This window comes from Mus musculus, chromosome 8, assembly GCF_000001635.26.
Source record: "Mus musculus strain C57BL/6J chromosome 8, GRCm38.p6 C57BL/6J".
NCBI lineage: Eukaryota > Metazoa > Chordata > Mammalia > Rodentia > Muridae > Mus > Mus musculus.
The window spans coordinates 104,661,493-104,682,193 of record NC_000074.6 but is presented as its reverse complement, the minus strand read 5'-3'; the positions used below and the strand labels follow the sequence as shown (position 1 = coordinate 104,682,193).

Genomic DNA, 20,701 nt, shown 5'->3' with positions numbered 1-20,701 from the left:
GTGATTGGCTGTATGTGGTAGCCAGTAGCCTCCTGCTTCCCCTCCAGCATGTGCATGGTGAGACTCTCTAGAAGAGCAGAGGGGACATGAGTCAGAGCTGCTCCAGGTTTTCAGAGTCAGAGGCTGATATTGAGGATGGAAGGAACCAGGGAGGGAGAAGGAGCTGGTGGAGAATGACAGGTGACAGCATGCAGATTGCATGCTTGCTAATGTCCCACCAGGGCACACGGGGGCAGAGATGTCTGAGGTTAGCACATACTAAGGAGACAACAGGGACAGAACAACAAGCAGAACATGTCCCTCCTCTGTGTGTGCTTGTGGCTAGAAGTCCTACTGAACATGGATAATGACAATAATTCCTGCCTAATGCCAAGTGGCTCTGAGCCTGTCACTTTGTTGACTAGGGAAGAGTCCTAACAGTTTGGAAGAGGGTCAGTGGACAAGGTGTCTGTCCCTAGGGAATCTAGAAGCCCTCATCTCCTCGTCCTACTACTGAACTGAGATGACCCAGGTTACCTTCCCCATGTACCATGGTGATGATGAGGTAGAAAGTCCCAAGTGTGGTGACAGCTGATGGCGTCTCTCCACTTACAGGCCAGGACTCAGCCAGCCCCATCAGGAACACCCACAGGGGTCAGGTGAGAGGCAGCTTTGTCCACGTGAAGGACACTAAATCTGGTGTCCATGCCTTCCTGGGAATCCCCTTTGCCAAGCCTCCTGTAGGACCACTGCGCTTTGCACCTCCTGAGGACCCTGAGCCATGGAGTGGTGTGAGAGATGGGACCTCACTACCAGCCATGTAAGTTCTGGACCCAGGGAACTTCAGGCCTGTGCTCTGGGCCACACTGCAGGCTTCCTCCACCTCAGCTCTATAGCAGTTTTCTGCCTATGATGAGGGGCATCTCCCATGCGCGTTCCTGATGAATGTGCTAAGAATTAGAGTAGAACAGCTGTGCCAGGCTGCTGGGTCAGAGATCGGCCCCTGTAGGGACTTAGTTGTAGGAACTGCAGTAAGGAGCAGAGACTGAGCCCATTCTTCATGGTCCCTGTGACCATCCACTGTCCTTGTGCCATTGACTAAGGAACAAGCACACATGCTTCCAACTGGAGACTATGTGGAACAAGGAGGTACCTTATTGGTACTTGGGAGTGAACTGAAGAATGTCTCACTACCCTATGGAGTGGTATTGCCCACTCATTCCTATAGTTGCTATGTGGGCACAGTACCCCAATATCCAAGTATCTTTGTTCTCTTTCTATTGCTGTGATAAAGTATCCTTACATAAGCAACTTAGTGAAGAAAGATTTTACTGTGGGTCACAATCCCAGCTTATAATCAACCATAGGTGGGAAACCACAGAGGCAGAAGTTTCAGAGAACTGATCACATCACATGAATAATCAGTAACAGCGTTTGAAGGGCACATACATGCCTACTAATCTTCACTGACTCCCTCTATTATTATATAAATCCAGAAGGCCTCTTCCTAGGGAATGGTGCCTCCTACCATGGGCAGGACTTCCTTTCTTCCATTTTCACTAGGTGTCTGCAGACAGCTATGATGAATTTAGAAGGTATGGAGGAGATGAAGCTGATCATGGTTCCTATGTCTGAGGACTGCCTGTATCTCAACATCTACACACCAGCCCATGCCCAGGAGGGTTCTAATCTGTCTGTGAGTGCCAGGCTATGGTCAGCTGGGGAAGAGTTCATTTCTTTCCCTGGAAGATGGGAAGGGTCCAAATAACTCTGAGCTCCACTGTAGTTTAGACCAAGATGAGTAGTCTTTCATTTTAAGGTTCAAGAAAGTCATGTCGGCCCATGTTGAGATGCCTAAACCTGTTTGTGAGTGACTCAGAGTTCTGGCATCTGAAAGTTAAGAGGGTCTAGGTATTTGATTAACCCAGGAATTCCTCTATCAACTTGGCAGACCCACTCAGGATGGTAACAAGGGATGAATATTGACATCATGCAAATCTCTAGCTACAAGTTCTGTTTTGCCAATGGGATCTGATGGCCATTCTGATTAGCAATCAGGAAAGCCCCTCAGGAAGGCATTCCTTTCTTGTTTTTCTTAGATGGGTCTTAGAGTAACAATGACTTTAATTTAGACATAGACTCATTAATCCATGCTGAGATTTCCTTTGGGGGACATAGGGATGCAAATATGCTCCCAGGCCCAAAGCACCCCATCTGTGGCTCACATCCTGAGATCCTGAGGAGATCTGTTTGTAGGTCAACTTGCACAGAGCAAAGCAGTTGATAACTGAGTGGGTAGTCTAGATGAGCTTGGGCTGTGTGTGGACCTTCTGGCATCTGAGTTTCTGTCTCCAGGTGATGGTATGGATCCACGGTGGTGGACTGGTTGTAGGATCCGCTTCCATGAATGATGTATCTGAACTGGCAGCCACTGAGGAACTAATAATTGTCACCATCCAGTATCGCTTGGGGATCCTTGGCTTCTTCAGGTAAGCCTGGGACTGGGCTGTGTAAAAGGGACTTAGTAGAACATGGGCAGCCACACTTTCTTCTTCCTGCTGCTTCACAGCACTGGAGACCAGCATGCCAGAGGCAACTGGGGATACCTGGATCAAGTGGCTGCCCTATGCTGGGTGCAGAAGAATATCACTTACTTTGGAGGCAACCGTGACAGGGTCACTATATTTGGAGTCTCAGCAGGAGGCACAAGTGTGTCTTCCCATATTCTGTCCCGTGTCCAAAGGACTCTTTCATGGAGCCATTATGCAGAGTGGAGTGGCCCAACTGCCTGGGCTCATCTCTGACACTTCTGAGGTGGTCTACAAGGTAAGTGCCCTCAAGAACACCAGCCCCTACTTTGCTACTTCAGTCTTTGCCTCTGGGGCTTTGGTATTATTCAGTTAAGTGAATTTTATGTATGCTGAGCATGTTCTATGACAGCAAACCTCTATCCTGTGGCTTTTGTCTTTAGCAAAAAAACCCTTATGCATGGTTTCCCAGTTTGTTGCTTATTGTTGTGATGATGACCATTGTAAAAAAAAACTCCATGAGGAGGATCAGGTTTATTTCAGCTCACAGTTTATAATCTCTCTGGAAGGGAAGTACACAATCAGACATGTACCTGGAAGGGAGAATTGAATCAGAGACCAAGGAGCAACATGCTTACTGGCTTGTTTCCCATGGCTTCCTCAGTTAGCTTTATTAAACAACCCAGAACACTGCCCTGTGGGGCACTGCCCACAGTGAGGTGGACTCTTCTGCACTAGTCGTTTCCCAGGAAAATTCCCAGACCTCCCGATGGACCATTCTGATAGAGGCAATAGTCTCAGGTGAAGTTCCTCTTCCCAGATGATCCTGGCTTGTGTTGAGTTGATAAAAAGGAAATCTAAGAAGAACACATGAACTGAGGGAAAGAGTTATTGGGTAAACTTATTTGCTATGGAAAAGTGAGATCCCAACTTCAAATTCCCTGAACCCATACAAAGCTGATCATTTTCATATGTTTCAGAAAATGTACTATTCCTATGAAGATACAGGAATCAAAGATGAAACACTCCCTGGGAGGCCAGCTACACTGGTGTAGAAAAATTCGAATAAGGAATATGGGGACACGTAGCAGCTGAGAATGTTTCTCTGACCACTACACACAAAATGTGTTTTCATACCTATTGTCACCCATGAGTAGCTCTCGAGCGCGTGCGCACGCGCGCACACACACACCAAAACAACAACAAAACAATATGCAGGTAGCATGGCATTTCCTACCTGTCACCTCTCAGTGACAGAAAATGTGAACAATTCCACCCACTCCTTTCATACACAACAAACACTAGGATGTGGTATTAAGGGGTAATGACATCTACTAGAGTCAAGGAAACTCTGCTCCCTGCTGGGAGGTATGAGCTAACCATTGTCTGTTCCATTTACAGACAGTAGCCAACCTATCTGGTTGTGAAGCCACAGACTCAGAAGCCCTGATCCACTGCCTGAGAGCAAAGAGTAAACAAGAGATCCTGGCTATTAACCAGGTTGGGAAGATTGTGTGTCTTGAAAGACCTGATGAACAGGATGTGGGATTTCCATCAATCACTTACTACTCAAATGTGCTAACTCATCTCCATGGTTTGGTGTCCTTTCAGTACAGTGTGCAGAAATAACAAGACAAGCTAGTTGTGATTTCAAGTTTCTTCTAGAGTGTGCATAGACCCCTTGGATGAGATAGGATATAGGGAATTTCTTTGAATATTCATGGGCATTAGAATATTTATAGGATTGGTCTTCAGCACTGACTGTCAATGCTGTATAGGTCTTCAAGATGATCCCTGGTGTGGTGGATGGGGAGTTCCTACCCAAGCATCCTCAGGAGCTGCTGGCCCTAAGGATTTTCACCCTGTCCCCAGCATCATTGGTGTCAACACAGACAAATATGGCTGGGGAGTCCCCACGGTGAGACCTAGTTCTAAGCCCCTGGGAATGTAAACTCAAATGGTGGGTGATAGAAACTCAGAGATACTTTCATGTAGTTCCAAACCATCCAATACTTAAGACTATTCCCTGCCTCCCAGATCATGGGCCTTTATCATATCATAGAGAACATAACCAGAGAGACCCTGCCAGCTGTTCTGAAGAGCACAGCAGCACAGATGGTGAGACACTCCTTGGCTTCTGTATTGATAGAGATGGTCCCATATACTTTCCTAGATCTCTCTCTCTCTCTCTCTCTCTCTCTCTCTCTCTCTCTCTCTCTCTCTCTCTCTCTCTGTGTGTGTGTGTGTGTGTGTGTGTGTGCGCGCGCGCGCGCGTGCGTGTGCACATGTGTGTTCTTGCCACCACAAAGCTTCTACCTTTCCCCCTAGACCCTCTTTCATCCCTGGCTGCATTCCTTACATACAGGCTTTTGCCTACCTGTCATCATTCTTCCTGATTCCTATTTGTATAGATGTTGCCTCCAGAATGTAGTCACCTGCTAGTGGAGGAGTATATGGGGGACACTGAGGACCCAGAGACCCTGCAAGCACAGTTCAGAGAGATGCTGGGGGACTTCATGTTTGTGATCCCTGCTCTCCAAGTGGCACATTTCCAGCGTGAGTACATCTGGGACAAGAGCAAGGACAGGGAGTGCTCAGAGCTGTGGGACCCATGTGAGCTCTGGAGTGCCCAGGCCAGACCCATGTCTTGGTCAGGTCTTTGATAGCAGGCAGCTTTCCCTCATTAAATCTTTATGTCTAATGTAAAGGCTGGCATCCTATCCAGGTCTAGAGGAGGAAACATGTGAGTTACCCACAGGGTCTTGTCAACTCCTCAGCTGGGAATGCCAGGGTCTCTGTTTAACAAAGGTTTACCAGATCCAATGACCCAGTCTGGAGCTCACCACTCAACTGTGATTCCAGATAACTTTAGGGCAAGGTTTCTTGTTAGGCAGATAAACTCCATATGAGAAATCACGATGTCAACCTGTGTCGTCACCCCCAGGTTCCCAGGCTCCTGTCTACTTCTATGAGTTCCAGCATCTGTCCAGCTTCATCAAGCATGTCAGGCCATCACATGCGAAGGCAGACCATGGTGATGATGTTGCCTTTGTCTTTGGCTCCTATTTCTGGGGCATGAAATGTGAGTCTTTCATGTTTTCCTAGAGCTGAATGGAACATCAGATGAGTTCCTGAGGGGTTATTGAGCTCTCTGGCCTGTTGGGGGAAACTGAGAGACTGGGAGGGAACTAAATAAAGTGTTCACCATATCTGAGCTTTGAAAAGCCCAAGCTCCCCCTAAAATACACTAGGGTTAGAATATGAACCTTTCCTAGTCTACTTTGTGCTAGAGAAATGAACCTGAGAAACTTCAAGTAGTGCTTTGGATGGATCCTGGATTCTGAGTGGGGAAGGAAGAAGGTATAAACCAGGTCTAGGGCTCACCGTCAGGCTCTGGTTTCTGTAGGAGAGCATGAGGTGGCACCTGCATGAGGAGGCTAGAACTTGATCTCGTTCTCCTTCTGTCTGCAGTTGACCTCACTGAGGAGGAAGAGCTGCTGAAGAGGAGGGTGATGAAGTACTGGGCCAACTTTTTGAGAAATGGGTGAGAATACACCCCGTCCTCAATCCCCTTATGGTCAAGTCTCCATCTAGGGTATCAATGTGGATGTGTTCCACTAGTATTCATGTGTCCTTAATTATATGATAGTCTTCAACCTAGGGCATACTCAGGCAGATACCTTATACCCTTCACTTACTGTTTATACTACAGAGACCAGGTAGGTGAGTCATACTTTTTCTGGTAGCATTCTTTAGATTTTGCCTCTGAGGAGACACAAAACTAGCAAGCTCCCCTAGCTTCACATGAAGTAGACACTGCTGGTGACATTTGTAGTTATATCAGTAAACTAGTCCATCTGTCCCCTGAGAACCCAGGTCTGCTCATCCACTGCCCTGACAAAATATGGGAAATCAGGCTTTGGGTCAGAGAGACCTTTACTCTTCCCTGCTGGTAGGCATATCCACAGGAACCCCAACAGCGAGGGTCTACCCTACTGGCCTGTGATGGACCAAGATGAGCAGTATCTGCAGCTGGACATCCAGCCTGCTGTGGGTCGAGCCCTGAAGGCCAGAAGGCTGCAGTTCTGGACCAAGACTCTGCCCCAGAAGATCCAGGAGTTAAAGTGTTCTCAAGACAAGCATGCAGAGCTGTAGTGTCCTGTGTCAGGAATGGTGTGTGAGGTTGGAAGCAGATGGGGTAATTCTGAGGTTACAATGTCCATCTATTTATATTTCTTTGTTCCAACAAATACATAAGCATTTCTAACCTCAGCATTTGCCCTCTCAGACATGTATGAAACCACTCTGCATGTTATTCCTTATCATTCTGGGCATTCATTAGAGGCAATAAAAGCTCTCATAACAATGTATTACGTGAAATATAAAAGAAGGCACCACCCCACACCAACGCCGGCTACTCTCTGGCCCTGGTAGTCTCATCATCTCCATGGCTAGCTTCATTTAGTGACCATCCATCTCGTGGTTTTCTTCCTTTGGATTCTGCTCACATTCCCAGTCATCTGCCCCCTGTGGTTAGCGATCACAAATCCCTGTAATCCGGTAAAATCATAATCTAGAGGCTTGTAATTTATCAGTCATATTTATATTTGTAAATTCTCAACCCACAAAACACCTGATCAATGAACTCAAAACTCAATTGAAATAAACAAAAGCTGCACACCTAGATGGAGCAGATGCACCCAACTTATTTCATCATCTATCTAAGAAATCCCCAATACTTTTGGCTCCCAGGGCTGTGTAGTTCTGGCTCCTCTTCCTCTCCTATAGGTTCCTTCTTATCTCTTCCTCTCCTTCCCTTCTTCTCTGTCCCTCTGTACTCGTCTCTAAAATTATCAGCCCACCTTCTTTTTCCACTGCCCAACCACAGGCTCTCACCTTATCTTGTGCCTGCCCTCAACTGCATAAAGACAGCAATCCACAACAATGTGGATGTGTAAGCCCCAAAGTACCCTGATCTTCTTTAACCCTTCACTGAGACTAGGCTCCTCTTTCCTTCCTCCCTCCCTCCCTCCCATCCTTCCCTCCTTCCTTCCTTTCTCCCCATCCTCACTCTTCTCTTCATCAAGTCCCAGTCCCTCTTCTAATAAAGTGAATGCTTCAAGGACTGTTGACTGCAGCGACTGACTACATCAAATCCTGTATCCTCTCTCAGCATATATATAATTTCCATTAGAAAGTCTGCTTTCCCCAAGTCTATTTTCCTTCAAAACTCTGTTCCTAAAACAACATTGGCTACAAATAGGACTGAGGATCTGTGGCCTCAGATGTGTGGGGGCTAAGATAGGAGGATTACATAAATCTGAGGCAAGATAACAAGAACCATATCTCAGAAGCAAAACAAAATCATAACCTCAGTAACTTATAACAGTAACGAGTGTACAATCTTATAGATTGAGAAATCCAGGGTCAAGATGCCCACAGATTTGCTGAGTGGTGAGGAACAGTTCTCTGGGAAACCAGTCTCAAGGATTACTGCTTATGCCCTCTCCTGGTAGGATGTGTAAACAAGGCCATTACAAGGATAATGTTAAGTCCCTGATGATTTGAACGGGGGCAGGGAAGACCTTCCTCTCAGTGAGATTGACCACTTAGGATGTTTCCACTCTATATGCACAGCATTGATTGAAGTGCCCCCCTGCCAGCATGCCTCTGCTCAACAGCTCTGTATATACCACCAACCAAAGAACATACATGGGCTGGGCCTAGGCACCCCACATGTATATACCAGAGGTGTGTAGTTTGGTCTTCATGTGGGGCCCCCAACAACTGGAGTAGAGGCTCTCCATGAACCTGTTACCTGCCTAGCCTTGTCTGGCCTCAGTGGAAGAGGATGCACCTAGTTCTAGTGACTTGACCTGCCAGAGAAAGGTGATACTCAGGGAAGGCCTCCCCTGCTCAGAGGAGAAGGAAACAGGGTGGGGAGAGGAGCTGTGTGAGGAGGGGACTGGGAGGAAAGGGTGGGTGCTGGGATTTAGGAAGAGAAGGAGGAGAAGGTAGAAGAGGAGAACAAGGAAGAGGAGGACAAGGAGGAGGAAGAAGAGGACAAGGAGGAGGAAGAAAAAGAAGAGGAGGAGCACTTTCTTCCAGCTGCCTGTGGCCTGCCAGACCTGGACAGGCACTTGAGTGTCCTTCTATGGGTCCACCCTGGCAGCTGTGGCTGAGGTGGAGGCGTTGGGAGTCTTTCTTCCAGACACCAGGGCACCACAGGCTCTTGAGAGTCTTTGTCAGGGCCAACCCATAGGCTAGCCTGAGTTTTAATTTTTAATCTTTTAATCAAGCTATTAGAAACATTTCAAGCATGAGTTTCTATAACATACTTTCACATCCTAGGGCTAAAACATGAAAGTAGATTTGCTGAGTCAAAGCATAGTGTGTCTAATTTTGAAGAAAATGGCAATCTGTCTTTCTAATTGACTGCACCACTTAGCCTTTGTTCCAGCTGTGTGTGAGCATGCCAGTGACTCTATTTCTTTGCCAACACTGATTGTCTGAGAATGAAGTAATGATGTCCATTTGCAACTGATCTGTGGATGTTTTTTCTCCTCCCATATAGAAAGTTTTTTTTTTTTTTGAGGAACAATTTTCAACCTTCTAACTCTTCTTTTCTTCTACTTTAAATTTATTCCTTCCTCTTTAAATAACTTTATATCTTGTTATCAAAAATATTTTTTCTCACATAAAATACCCTGATTACCATTTCCTCTTGTTTAACTCCTCCCAGTTCCTCCTCACTTCATCTCTATCCAGATTCATGACCTTTCCATCTTTCATTAGAAGAGAACGGGCTTCTAAGAGAGATGATATTGAAGTATAACAAGTATACAACAAGACAAGTCAAAAACAATCACATTGAATTTGGACAGAACAAACCAACACAGGGAAAAAAAAACCAAAGAAGGTACTAGAATTAGAGACACACTCATCCACACACTCAGGAATCGAATAAAAGCACTAAGCCACAATACATATTGGAAAACCTGGTGCACAGCTGTGCAGGCTGCTCCAGTCTCTGGAATTCTGTGTGCTTTGCTCCTGTTGATTTAGAGAGCATTGTTTTCTTGGTGTCCTCTGTCCCCTCTAGTCTCACCGTCTTTCTGCATCGTCTTCTGCAGGGTTTCCTGGTCACTGAGGGGAGGGATACGAAGACCATATCCCATTTAGGGCTAAGTCTCTCACTGTGTAATTTCTGGTTTTGTGTCATTTTTTTCTCTTCTGCAACAGAAGGATGATTCTCTGATGATGGCTGAGCTAGGCCTGGGTCTATGAGTATAGGAGAATATCGTTAGGAGTCATTTAATCATTCATTTTTCTCTTTAGACCAGGAAGATTTTTGTTTTACCCTAGGTCCTTGGGATGTCTAGTCTCTATTTCTTGGGCACCAACCAGTGTTGAGTATGGGTTCCATCTCATGGAATGGACCTTAAGTCAAACCAGATATGGTTTGGTCACTTCTACAGCTAGGTGCCACCATTGCCCTACCAGAACTTGCAAAAAGAAAACCATTGTCGATCACAGGAATTAATGGCTGTTTTGATGTTTGCAGCTTTTTGGTACCACCCAAGAACCTTTCTGTATCAAAGACACTAGAATGTTGGAGTGAGGGTGTTATGCAGGCACCGGCTGGACTTCTCTGTGTTCAATGACTAGTTTAGGTGTTGTCTTGAGCAGTGAGACCTTGCTGTCATTTTGTGGAGAGCAACCTATGGTGTTAGGAGTAGCCCAGCTTATTGGGGGATTCCCATGGAATGTTTTTGGCTAACAACCTAATTACAACTGAATTATATGTAACTTAATCTTGATACTTGAGGCTTCATGTGGCGACAAAAGATGGCCAGTTGATACTCTGTCTCCCCCATTATTTGACAGTTTCATTTAGCTCACCATCATACATGTACATATTTAGAATGTATGTACTGTTTTAAGTTTCCATACTATCCTTAAAATACCCTTTATATTTATCTCTCTCTCCCTGTATTCCTTCCTTCAACACCCCTGCTTACCCTCATCACTTTAACCTCCAATTCCTTCTCTGCTTCCATCCATATTTATCTATTACATTGCCCTTTCCTAATGAGATCACTCCATTCCCTCTAGTCTCTTGCTCTATTCCTATCTCTGTGGGTCTACCTATCATAGTTTGCTTATCATTAACCACACAGCTAATTTCTACATATAAACAAATCCATACAATTCCTGACTTTCTGGATGAAGGTTGCATATTTCACTAGGATGATTGATTCTTGTTCCATCTAGTTGCTTGCAAATTTCAGGATGCCATACTTCTTTACAGCTGAGTAATACTCCATTGTGCAAATGTACCACTTTTCTTTATCCATTCATCCATTGAGGGACATCTGGGTTGGTTCCAATTTCATGCAAATTCATTATAAATAGAGTAGCAGCAACCATGATTGCTCAAGTAAGGTCTCTGTGGCAGAATGAATCACCTTTGGGTATATGCCCTAGAGTAGTATAGCTGGATCTTGATGTAGATTAATTTCCATCTCCCCTAGGAACCGCCACGCTGATTTAATAAGGCTGGTACAGGGTTCACTCCTATCAGCAGCTCTTACTCCACATCCTCCCCAGCATGAGCTGTCATTTGTTTTGTTAATCTTTGCCATTGCCACAGGTGTAAGATGAAATCTCAAAGTTCTTCTGATTTGCATTTCCCTGATAGCTAAGGATGTTGAAGATTGCTTAAGTGTTTCTTGGCCGTTTGAATTTCCTCTATTGTGAATTCTCTGTTTAGATCTGTATCCCATTTTTAATTGGGCTATTTGCTTCTTTAATACTTAGTTTCTTGAGTTCTTTATATATTTTGGATGTTAACCCTCTGCCCGATATGTAATTTGTAAACATTTCATCCCACTCTGTTGGCTGTCTCTCTGTCTGAACAACAATGTCTTCTGCCATGCGGAGCTCCTCAGTTCCATGAGGTCCCAGTTATTAATTGTTCATCTTGGTGCCCTTAGTACCTGTGCTGAGGGTTCAGTTCAAAATCTCCTTTCCTTTGCCAACTAGTTCAAGGCTACTTCCCACTTTCTTTTCTATCAGATTCAGTATACCTGTTTGTTGTTGTTGTTGTTGTTGTTGATGATGATGATGATGATGGTGGTGGTGGTGGTGGCGGCTTTGATCCACTTGGAGTTGGAGTTGATTTTTGTGCAGGGTGATAAATATGGGTCGAATTGGATTTGTCTACATATAGCCATCCACATGACCAGCTCCATTTGTTGAAGATGTCTTTTTTATCTCAGTGTATACTTTTGGCATTTTCATCAAAATCATGTATCTATAGATATGTGAACTTATGTCTGGGTAAATTCAGTTCCATTGATCAACATATCTCTTTTTGGTGCCAATGGCATGCTGTTATTTATTATTATTATTATTATTATTATTATTACTATTTTTAGTTTTGTAGTACAACTTGAAATCTGGACTGCTGATACTTCCAGGAGTTCTTTTTTTATTCCTGATTGTTTTATCTAATTTGTGTGTGTGTGTGTGTGTGTGTGTTTACATATGAAGGTATAAATTGTCCTTTCTAGTTCTGAGAAGAATTGCACTGGAATTTTTGTGGGGGTTTCATTGAATCTATAGATTTATTTTCATAGGAATTTTTGCTATGTTAATCTTGGCAATTCATGAGCATGGGAGATCTTTGCATCTTCTGATATATTGTTCGATTTCTTTTTCGATGGTTGAAGTTTTTATCTTGAGTTAGCTCATGATATTTTACATTATTTTCAGTTATTGTGAAAGATACTTCTCTGAATTCTTTGTCAGTCACTTGTCTTTGTATATAGGAGGGTGACTGATTTTTGCAAAATAATTTTGTATCCAGCTACTTTGCTGAAAGTGTTTATCAGCTCTAAAAGTCTTCTGGTGGAATTTTTCAGGTCACTTACACATATTCTCCTCATATCATCTGAAAATACAGGTCCTTTGACTTCTTCCTTTCCAATCTGTATCCCCTTGATCTCTCACAGTTGTCTTATTGCTTTAGCTTAGAATTCAAGAATTATAATGAATAGGCATAGAGAGAGTGGACAAATTTGTCTTGTTCCTAAATTTTGTTTCTGAAACTGAAACAATTGTTTTCAGTTTCTCTCCAGTTAAGTTGGCGTTGCCTATGGCCTTGCTATAGACTGCCTTTATTATACTGAGGTACATCTGCAATCTCTTCAGAAACTTTATCATGAACATGCATTGGATGATGTCAAAGGCCTTTACTGCATCTAAAGAGATGACCATGCAGGGGTGTTTTCTTTTCCCCAGTTTGTCTGTATGGTACATTATACTTATCAATTATTCTGTGTTGAGCCATCCCTGCATCTTGGGGACAGAGTCTACTTGATCATGGAGGATGATCTTTTGATGTATTCTTGGATTCAGACTGCAAGTATTTGATTATTTTTGTACTTATGTTTATGAAGAAAATTGTGGTGTGAGTAGCAGAGTAACTATGGTCTCATAAAGTGAATTGGAAGAGGTTCCTTCTGTTTCTCTTGCGTGGAATGCCTTGAGGAGTATTGGCACTAACTCATATTTGAAATTCTTGTAGAATTCTCCGCCAAAACCATCTGACCTTGAGCTTTATTTGGTTGGAAGGGTTTTAATGACTGCTTCTGTTTCACTGTAGATCTGTTTAAATTGCTTATCTTATTTAATTTAACTTTGGCAAGTGGTATGTACTGGGAAAATTATCTTTTTTCTTTTAGCTTTCCTGATCTGGTGGAGTGCAGGTCTTTAAAGTATGTTCTTATGAGTCTCTGGATTTTTTCGGTGTCTGTTTTCATTTCTACTGTGTTAATTTGAATCTTCTCTCTTCAGTTTTTAATTCATGGATAAGGTTTTGTTGAACTTCCTAATTTTTTTTAAATAACCATCTCTTTGTTTTATTGATTTTTTTGTATTTTTTTGTTTGTTTCTGTATCATTGATGTTATACCTTTATCCCTGAGTTTGATTGCTCCTGCCATCTACTTGTTTTGAATGTAATTTCTTCATTTTGTTCTGGAGATTTTGAGGTGTGCTGCTAAGTTACTAGTGTGAGATCTCTCCAAAAAAATTTGTAGGCCCTTAGGAGTTTGTTTGATTTTGCCTTCAATATATCCCTTAAGTTTGGGTATATTGTATATTCATTTTCATTCAATTATACCAAAAGTCTGTAATTTCTTTCTAAATTCTGTCTTGACCCTTAATTAATAAGTATGTGTATATCAGGGTAGGGTGGAATAAGCCGGGCAATGGAGGTCAGGGGGCCCAACTCTGCAGATGGTGCCTCAAGTGGGCCAACTGGCAAGGAATTGGTGGGGGGAAGCATAAAGCTAGTTGTTCTTGGCCCCCCCACACACACACACATACACACCTTCATGAGGAAGCAGGAAACTCTTGAATATTCTCATAGTAGAATATAGGCTTGAGTTAATCCGACAGTAGATGCCACAGAGGCAAAAGGCATGCTCACGTGCAGACTGCACAAAGTATGAATAGACACTTGATAATACAAGTAGGCTAGATCACCATTAATAGATCTGTTGAGTACCAGCACAAGTATGTGCTTAACTTTTGAAGAAAATGTCAACCTGTCTTTCAAAGTGACTACACCATTTGCCATCTCCTCCAGCCATCATGTGTGAGCACACCAGTGGCTCCATCTCTTTTCCAACACTGATTATGTGCCCCTGTGTTAGTGGTATTTCCTTGAAGATGATTCTATAGTCTTGAGTCCCTCTCTCCCTTCTTGTTTACAAATGAAAGATTCTAGATTCTTCCCCTCCATGATACACAAAGAATTTGAAAGTCTTTTCCATTCTCCACTATCCTCAGGGAAGGGTCTTTGAATGATGGTGTAGTGGGTGACAGAACATTTGGGACCTTCCCTCAAATCATGTTACACAGCAGCCTAGGATTAAGAGGATACACCAGGCTATATAAAGATCATATAAAGAAGCTACTTCTATGTCGTTGATCTTGGAAGAGCTGGAGAGGGAAGCTTTCAGTTCCATAGCCAGCTATTCCTCCAGAGAGGGAGCTAAGAAGAGACAAAACATCTGCCTAGACAGGGCCTGGAAGCCCAGAGAGTGTGAGGGTAGACACTAAATTTATAGCACACCTTATGGATGGGATAATTCTTATAGTGCACATTCCAAATACCAGGGAGAGATGGAACTATCCTTTAGCCTTGGTTCAGCATCTGGGCAGAGAAGAGTTCTTCCTTTGATTGCAAGAGGGTTGATGCTGATACTTGTACTGGGGCCTCAATGCAGTATTGAGCTCCTGCTGCACATGTGCATCTGTGAGGTTCCCATTTCTGCTGACATACAGACCCTGAACCAAATGACCTTATCTGTATTATATTTCAGTATCTGTATTATATTTTAAAAGCGTTGTTGTCTAATGATTTCTATGCAACCAAATTTGCTCACTTACCCAGCATAGATGGGTACACTTTGCATAAAAATATGAAATATCCAATCACCTACATGGAAGTATGAGACTACTTCTTTCAGTATTATTCTCAATGCCAATCATTGCTTGGTCTCTGTTCCAGAGCAACCACTTCCAGATGCTATAGTTTGGAAACTGCATATAATTTGAAAACATCAGAGCCCCACTTGTCTTATCATGGTAAAGGAATCCTTTGTGACTGGTCCTGTGAGTAAATAAAACCTTTTTGACAGTCAACTATGTCATTTGTTAACAGTATCAGTCCACATATTCACACAACACATTTTAGCCACTCCGCAGTTGATGTACATCTAGCTGACTTGATTTTGACTGCTTTTAATTGAGCTCTTATGAAATTTTTATTTATTTATTTATTTATTTACTTATTTAATGTATGTATGTACACTGTCGCTGTCTTCAGACAACCCAGAAGAGGGAGTCAGATCTCGTTACGGATAGTTATGAGCCACCATGTGGTTGCTGGGATTTGAACTCCAGACCTTCGGAAGAGCAGTCAGGTGCTCTTACCCACTGAGCCATCTCTCCAGCCCCAAACTTTTTAAAGTATGAGTCTTTCTAATTGGTGTCTTCAGTTCCTTGAACTAAAGACCTGAAGTCATATTACTCAGTCACGGGATAAATATGCTTAACTTTTAAAGAAACTGTCAAAGTGTCATCTATAATGACTATATCCTTTAGCCATGTATGAGAGGGCCAAGGGCTCCATGTCTTTGCCAACACTTGGCTCTATGAATCTTAAATCTGGTTATTCTGAATGAGCATAAAGATGTATATCATTGAATGTATTCTCATAGAGCCGAACCTCTACCTACCTACCTCTCTCTCTTACCTCTCTCTCTCTCTCTCTCTCTCTCTCTCTCTCTCTCTCTCTCTCTCACACACACACACACACACACACACACACACACACACACACACATCTCTATTTATCTCTCATGCTCTCACTACTCCCTCCCTCCTCCCTCAGAGCAGAACCTGAATGTCTTCTTCATTTCACATTTTCACTGTGGCCATGGCCATCATCCACACGGGGCCTCTGTGTGATGGTGCATTGAGGAGCAGAGCACACAGGGATTTCCCTAGCTGAGCTACAGAAATGTCTGGGATTAAGAAGCACAGGGATGTTCTTGTCATACAGATATTTAAGTCTCTGAAGAAAGAAATCAAAGAAGATCTCAGAAGATGGAAAGATCTCCCATGCTCATGGATTGGCAGGATTAATATAGTAAAAATGGTCATCCTGCCGAAAGCAATCTACAGATTCAATGCAATCCCCATCAAAATTCCAACTCAATTCTTCATAGAGTTAGAAAGAGCAATTTGCAAATTCATTTGGAATAACAAAAAAAAATAGCGAAGATTATTCTCAACAATAAACGAACTTCTGAGAGAATCACTATCCCTGACCTCATGCTGTATTTCAGAGCAATAGTGATTAAAAAAAAAAACTGTATGTTATTGGTACAGAGACAGGCAGGAAGATAAATGGAATAGAACTGAAGACTCAGAAAAGAACTCACACACAGATGGTCACTTGATAGTTGACAAAGAAACTAAAACCATCCAGTGGGAAAAAATACAGCATTTTCAACAAACAGTGCTGGTTCATCTGGCGGTCAGCATGTAGAAAAATGCAAATCGACTCATTCTTATCTCCTTGTACAAAGCTCAAGTCCAAGTTGATCAAGGACCTCCACATAAAACTAGATACACTGAAAATAACAGAAGAGAAAGTAGAGAAGAGCCTTGAACACATGGGCACAGATGGAAAATTCCTGAACAAAACACCAATGACTTATGCTCTAATATCAAGAATTGACAAATGGGACCTCATAAAATTGCAAAGCTTCTTTAAGGCAAAGGACACTATCAATAGGGCAAAAAGGCAACCAATAGATTGGGAAAAGATCTTTACCAACCCTGCATCCGATAGAGGGATAATATCCAATGTATAAAAAGAAGTCAATCAAGAAGAATGAAGACTGGAGTGTGGACACTATGCCCCTCCTTAGATTTGGGAACAAAACACCCATGGAAGGAGTTACAGAGCCAAAGTTTGGAGCTGAGATGAAAGGATGGACCATGTAGAGACTGCCATATCCAGGGATCCACCCCATAATCAGCATCCAAACGCTGACACCATTGCATACACTAGCAAGATTTTATTGAAAGGACCCAGATGTAGCTGTCTCTTGTGAGACTATGCCGGGGCCTAGCAAACACAGAAGTGGATGCTCACAGTCAGCTAATGGATGGATCATAGGGCTCCCAATGGAGGAGCTAGAGAAAGTAGCCAAGGAGCTAAAGGGATCTGCAACCCTATAGGTGGAACAACATTATGAACTAACCAGTACCCCGGAGCTCTTGACTCTAGCTGCATATATATCAAAAGATGGCCTAGTCGGCCATCACTGGAAAGAGAGGCCCATTGGACTTGCAAACTTTATATGCCCCAGTACAGGGGAACACCAGGGCCAAAAAGGGGGAGTGGGTGGGCAGGGGAGTGGGGGTGGGTGGATATGGGGGACTTTTGGTATAGCATTGGAAATGTAAATGAGTTAAATACCTAATAAAAAATGGAAAAAAAAAAAGAAGTCAAGAAGGTTGCCTCCAGAGAACCAAATAACCCTATTTAAAAATGGGGTACAGAGCTAAACAAAGGATTATCAACTGAGGAATCTCGAATGGCTGAGAAGCAGTTAAAGACATCCTTAGTCATCAGGGAAATGCAAATCAAAACAACCCTGAGATTCCATCTCACACCAGTCAAAATGGCTAAAATCAAAAATTCAGATGGCAACAGATGCTGACGAGGATGTGGAGAAAGAAGGACACTCCTCCATTGCTGGTGAGATTGCAAGCTAGTACAACCACTCTGGAAATCAGTTTGACAGTTCCTCAGAAAATTGGGCATAGTACTACCTGAGAACCCAACTATACCACACCTGGGCATATACCCAGAAGATGTTACAACATGTAATAAGGACACATGCTCCACCGTGTTCATAGCAGCCTTATTTATAATAACCAGGAGCTAGAAAGAGCCCTGATGTCCTTCAACAGAGGAATGGATACAGAAAATGTGGTATATTTACACAATGGAGTACTATTCAGCTATTAAAAATGATGAATTCATGAAATTCTTAGGCAAATGAATAGAACTAGAAAATATCATCCTGAGTGAGGTAACCCAGTCACAAAAGAACACACATCAAATGCCCTCGCTGATAAGTAGATATTAGCCCAAAAGCTCCAAATAACCAAGATACAACTCACAGACCACATGAAGCTCAAGAAGAAGACTAAAGTGTGGGTGGTCCGTGCCTTCTTAGAAGAAGAACAAAATACATGAGCAAATATGGAGATAAAGTGTAGAAGAGATACTAAAGGAAAGACCACTCACTGTGCCACCTGGAGATTCATCCCATATACAGTTACCAAACCCAGACACTATTGTGGATACCAAGAAGTACATGCTGAAAGGAGCCTGATATGGCTGTCTCCTGAGAGGCCCTGACAGAGCCTTACAAATACAGAGATGGATGCTCACAGCCAACCATTGAACTGAGTGTGGGGTCCCCAATAGAAGAGTTAGAGAAAGGACTGAAGGATTTGAAGGGGTTTGCAGCCCCATAGGAAGAACAACATCAACTAACCAGACCCCCAGAGCTTCCAGGGACTAAGCCATCAACAAAGGAGTACACATGGCTCCAGCTGCATACATTGCAGAGGATGGCCTTGTCATGCATCAATGGGAAAAGATTCCTTGGTCCTATGAAGGCTCTATAGATGCCCCAGTGTAGGGGAACTGAGGGAAGAGAGGTAGGAGTAGGTAGGTGGGTGGGTGGAGGCAGGGGGAGGGAGGATGGGATAGGGAATTTCCAGGGGGCAGGAAAGGGGATAACATTTGAAATGTAGATAAAGAAAATATCCAATTAAAAAATAAATTAATTTAAAAAAAAAGCACAGTGATGCCCAGTACCCATTGGGATCTGGTTACTCCATCCTGAGATTGGAGGATCTGGGAACTTCCCAGCTTTCATGGTCTAGCAATTCTTTGGTCAGGGAACATGGTGTAAAGAGAACAGCTACCAAGAGAGGCTAGGACCACAGACAGAACAAGAGTGCATTGGAGGGGTGACATTGAATCAAAGAATCCTCTGTTGATTAGAGAAGGAAGGAAAAACCGTGCTGGGTTTTGCCAGGGAAGTAGCCAGAGAGACACAAGGAAGAAGCTCTGTAGTGCCATACTGCAGGCTCTGGATTATTTTTTGGATAATTATGATGGTAATTATAATTAGGAGCCAAGGTCAATCTGCAGTGGTACTAACAGCTGTCTGACACTGATAGCCACAACACTTCCTCCAAGGATCAGGCTGGACTGGGTATGGACTCCTGATTCTTCATTCTTTGATACATCCTGCCGGGGTTCTTTGTAATTCTGAAACTTCTAGTTTTAGATTTGTATATCAACTTTATCATAGATTGACCCCAGTGATGGAGCTATTAAGGCCCCATTAAATACTGGTCATATGGATAAGAATGAGATTGATCTGGGTATGGTAAGAGAACATTCCTCCAATTATGATGACCTGAGTTCCACCTTGAGATTGGCACGATGGAAGAAGAAGATGGACTTAACACAAATTCTCCTTTCACCTCCATATATGAGCCATAGATGGCCTGGGAGCACCCACACACACATATGCCCTGGAGCAAAGTAAAGGCAAACGCAGTGATTTGTTAATTGGATGAGAGAGTGTGAAGTTGATCTTGGCAGGAGCTGGCCACCAGAGGAGACACATCATAACAGTGGAGAGAACAGGGGCTGGGGACTCTAAAAGCACCAGAAGGTCAGTGTGTCTTGCTGAAACAAGGGTGACCTAATGGGGCGAGGGGCCCTGCAGATCCTAAGATGACTGTAGGGACCAGGGACCCTGGAAGCTGGCTCAGTAAACTGAGTCTTCAAAGCACAGGAGTCTTGAGGATACAGGTCACACTCAGACTTCCTGCAGTTGCCATCTCTCCTGTGACATCTTACTGTGACCTTCTCTTAGAAGCCATCTGGCTTCTCCTGTTACCGCTCTCTGCTCAGGTGAGGGAAAAGCACTCCAGAGGAAGGCCTGCTGTGCCCAGCCGCAGGTCCTCTAGATGACTGAGGTCTGGAGAGAAGGAGATGGGTTCTCATGTAGAATGAACAGCTCTCTGAAGTAGATATCCACACAGTTTCCTCCATGAAACCCTGTAATCTTTAGTGAATCCCGACGGGTTCTCAGGGATTGTGGCACTCCTGTTCATAGCTCAGTATGCTACTGTTCATAGCTCATATGTTCTGAGTGTTCAGTGAATCCTAGTACTGGAAACATGGGAAAATGTTTGTCAGGTGGATAAATGACTCTGAACTTGTTCTCAGTAAGAGTTTGTCATGCTAGCTAGCCACAGCATAGAGGACAAATGAAGAGAGAAAGGGTACTTAAGAAGTGTCACACAAAAACAAGCAGACTATCGTCCATATCATCCATATCATAGATCTAGTGGAGTTAACAGACACCTGCAGAACACTCCATCTAAATGCTACAAAAGACATACTCTTCTTGGAAGTCCATAAGAATTTTCTGTAAAATAGATTGTGTGTTAGGGCTGAAAACAAGTTTTATGGGATGCTGGAAAGTTGAAGTAATTATATCTATTTGA

At 43.3% G+C, this 20,701-nt stretch overlaps 1 pseudogene; it reads left to right on the top strand.

Moving 5' to 3' along the window:
• On the top strand, window positions 594-6,876 carry Gm7208 (predicted gene 7208; annotated as a pseudogene).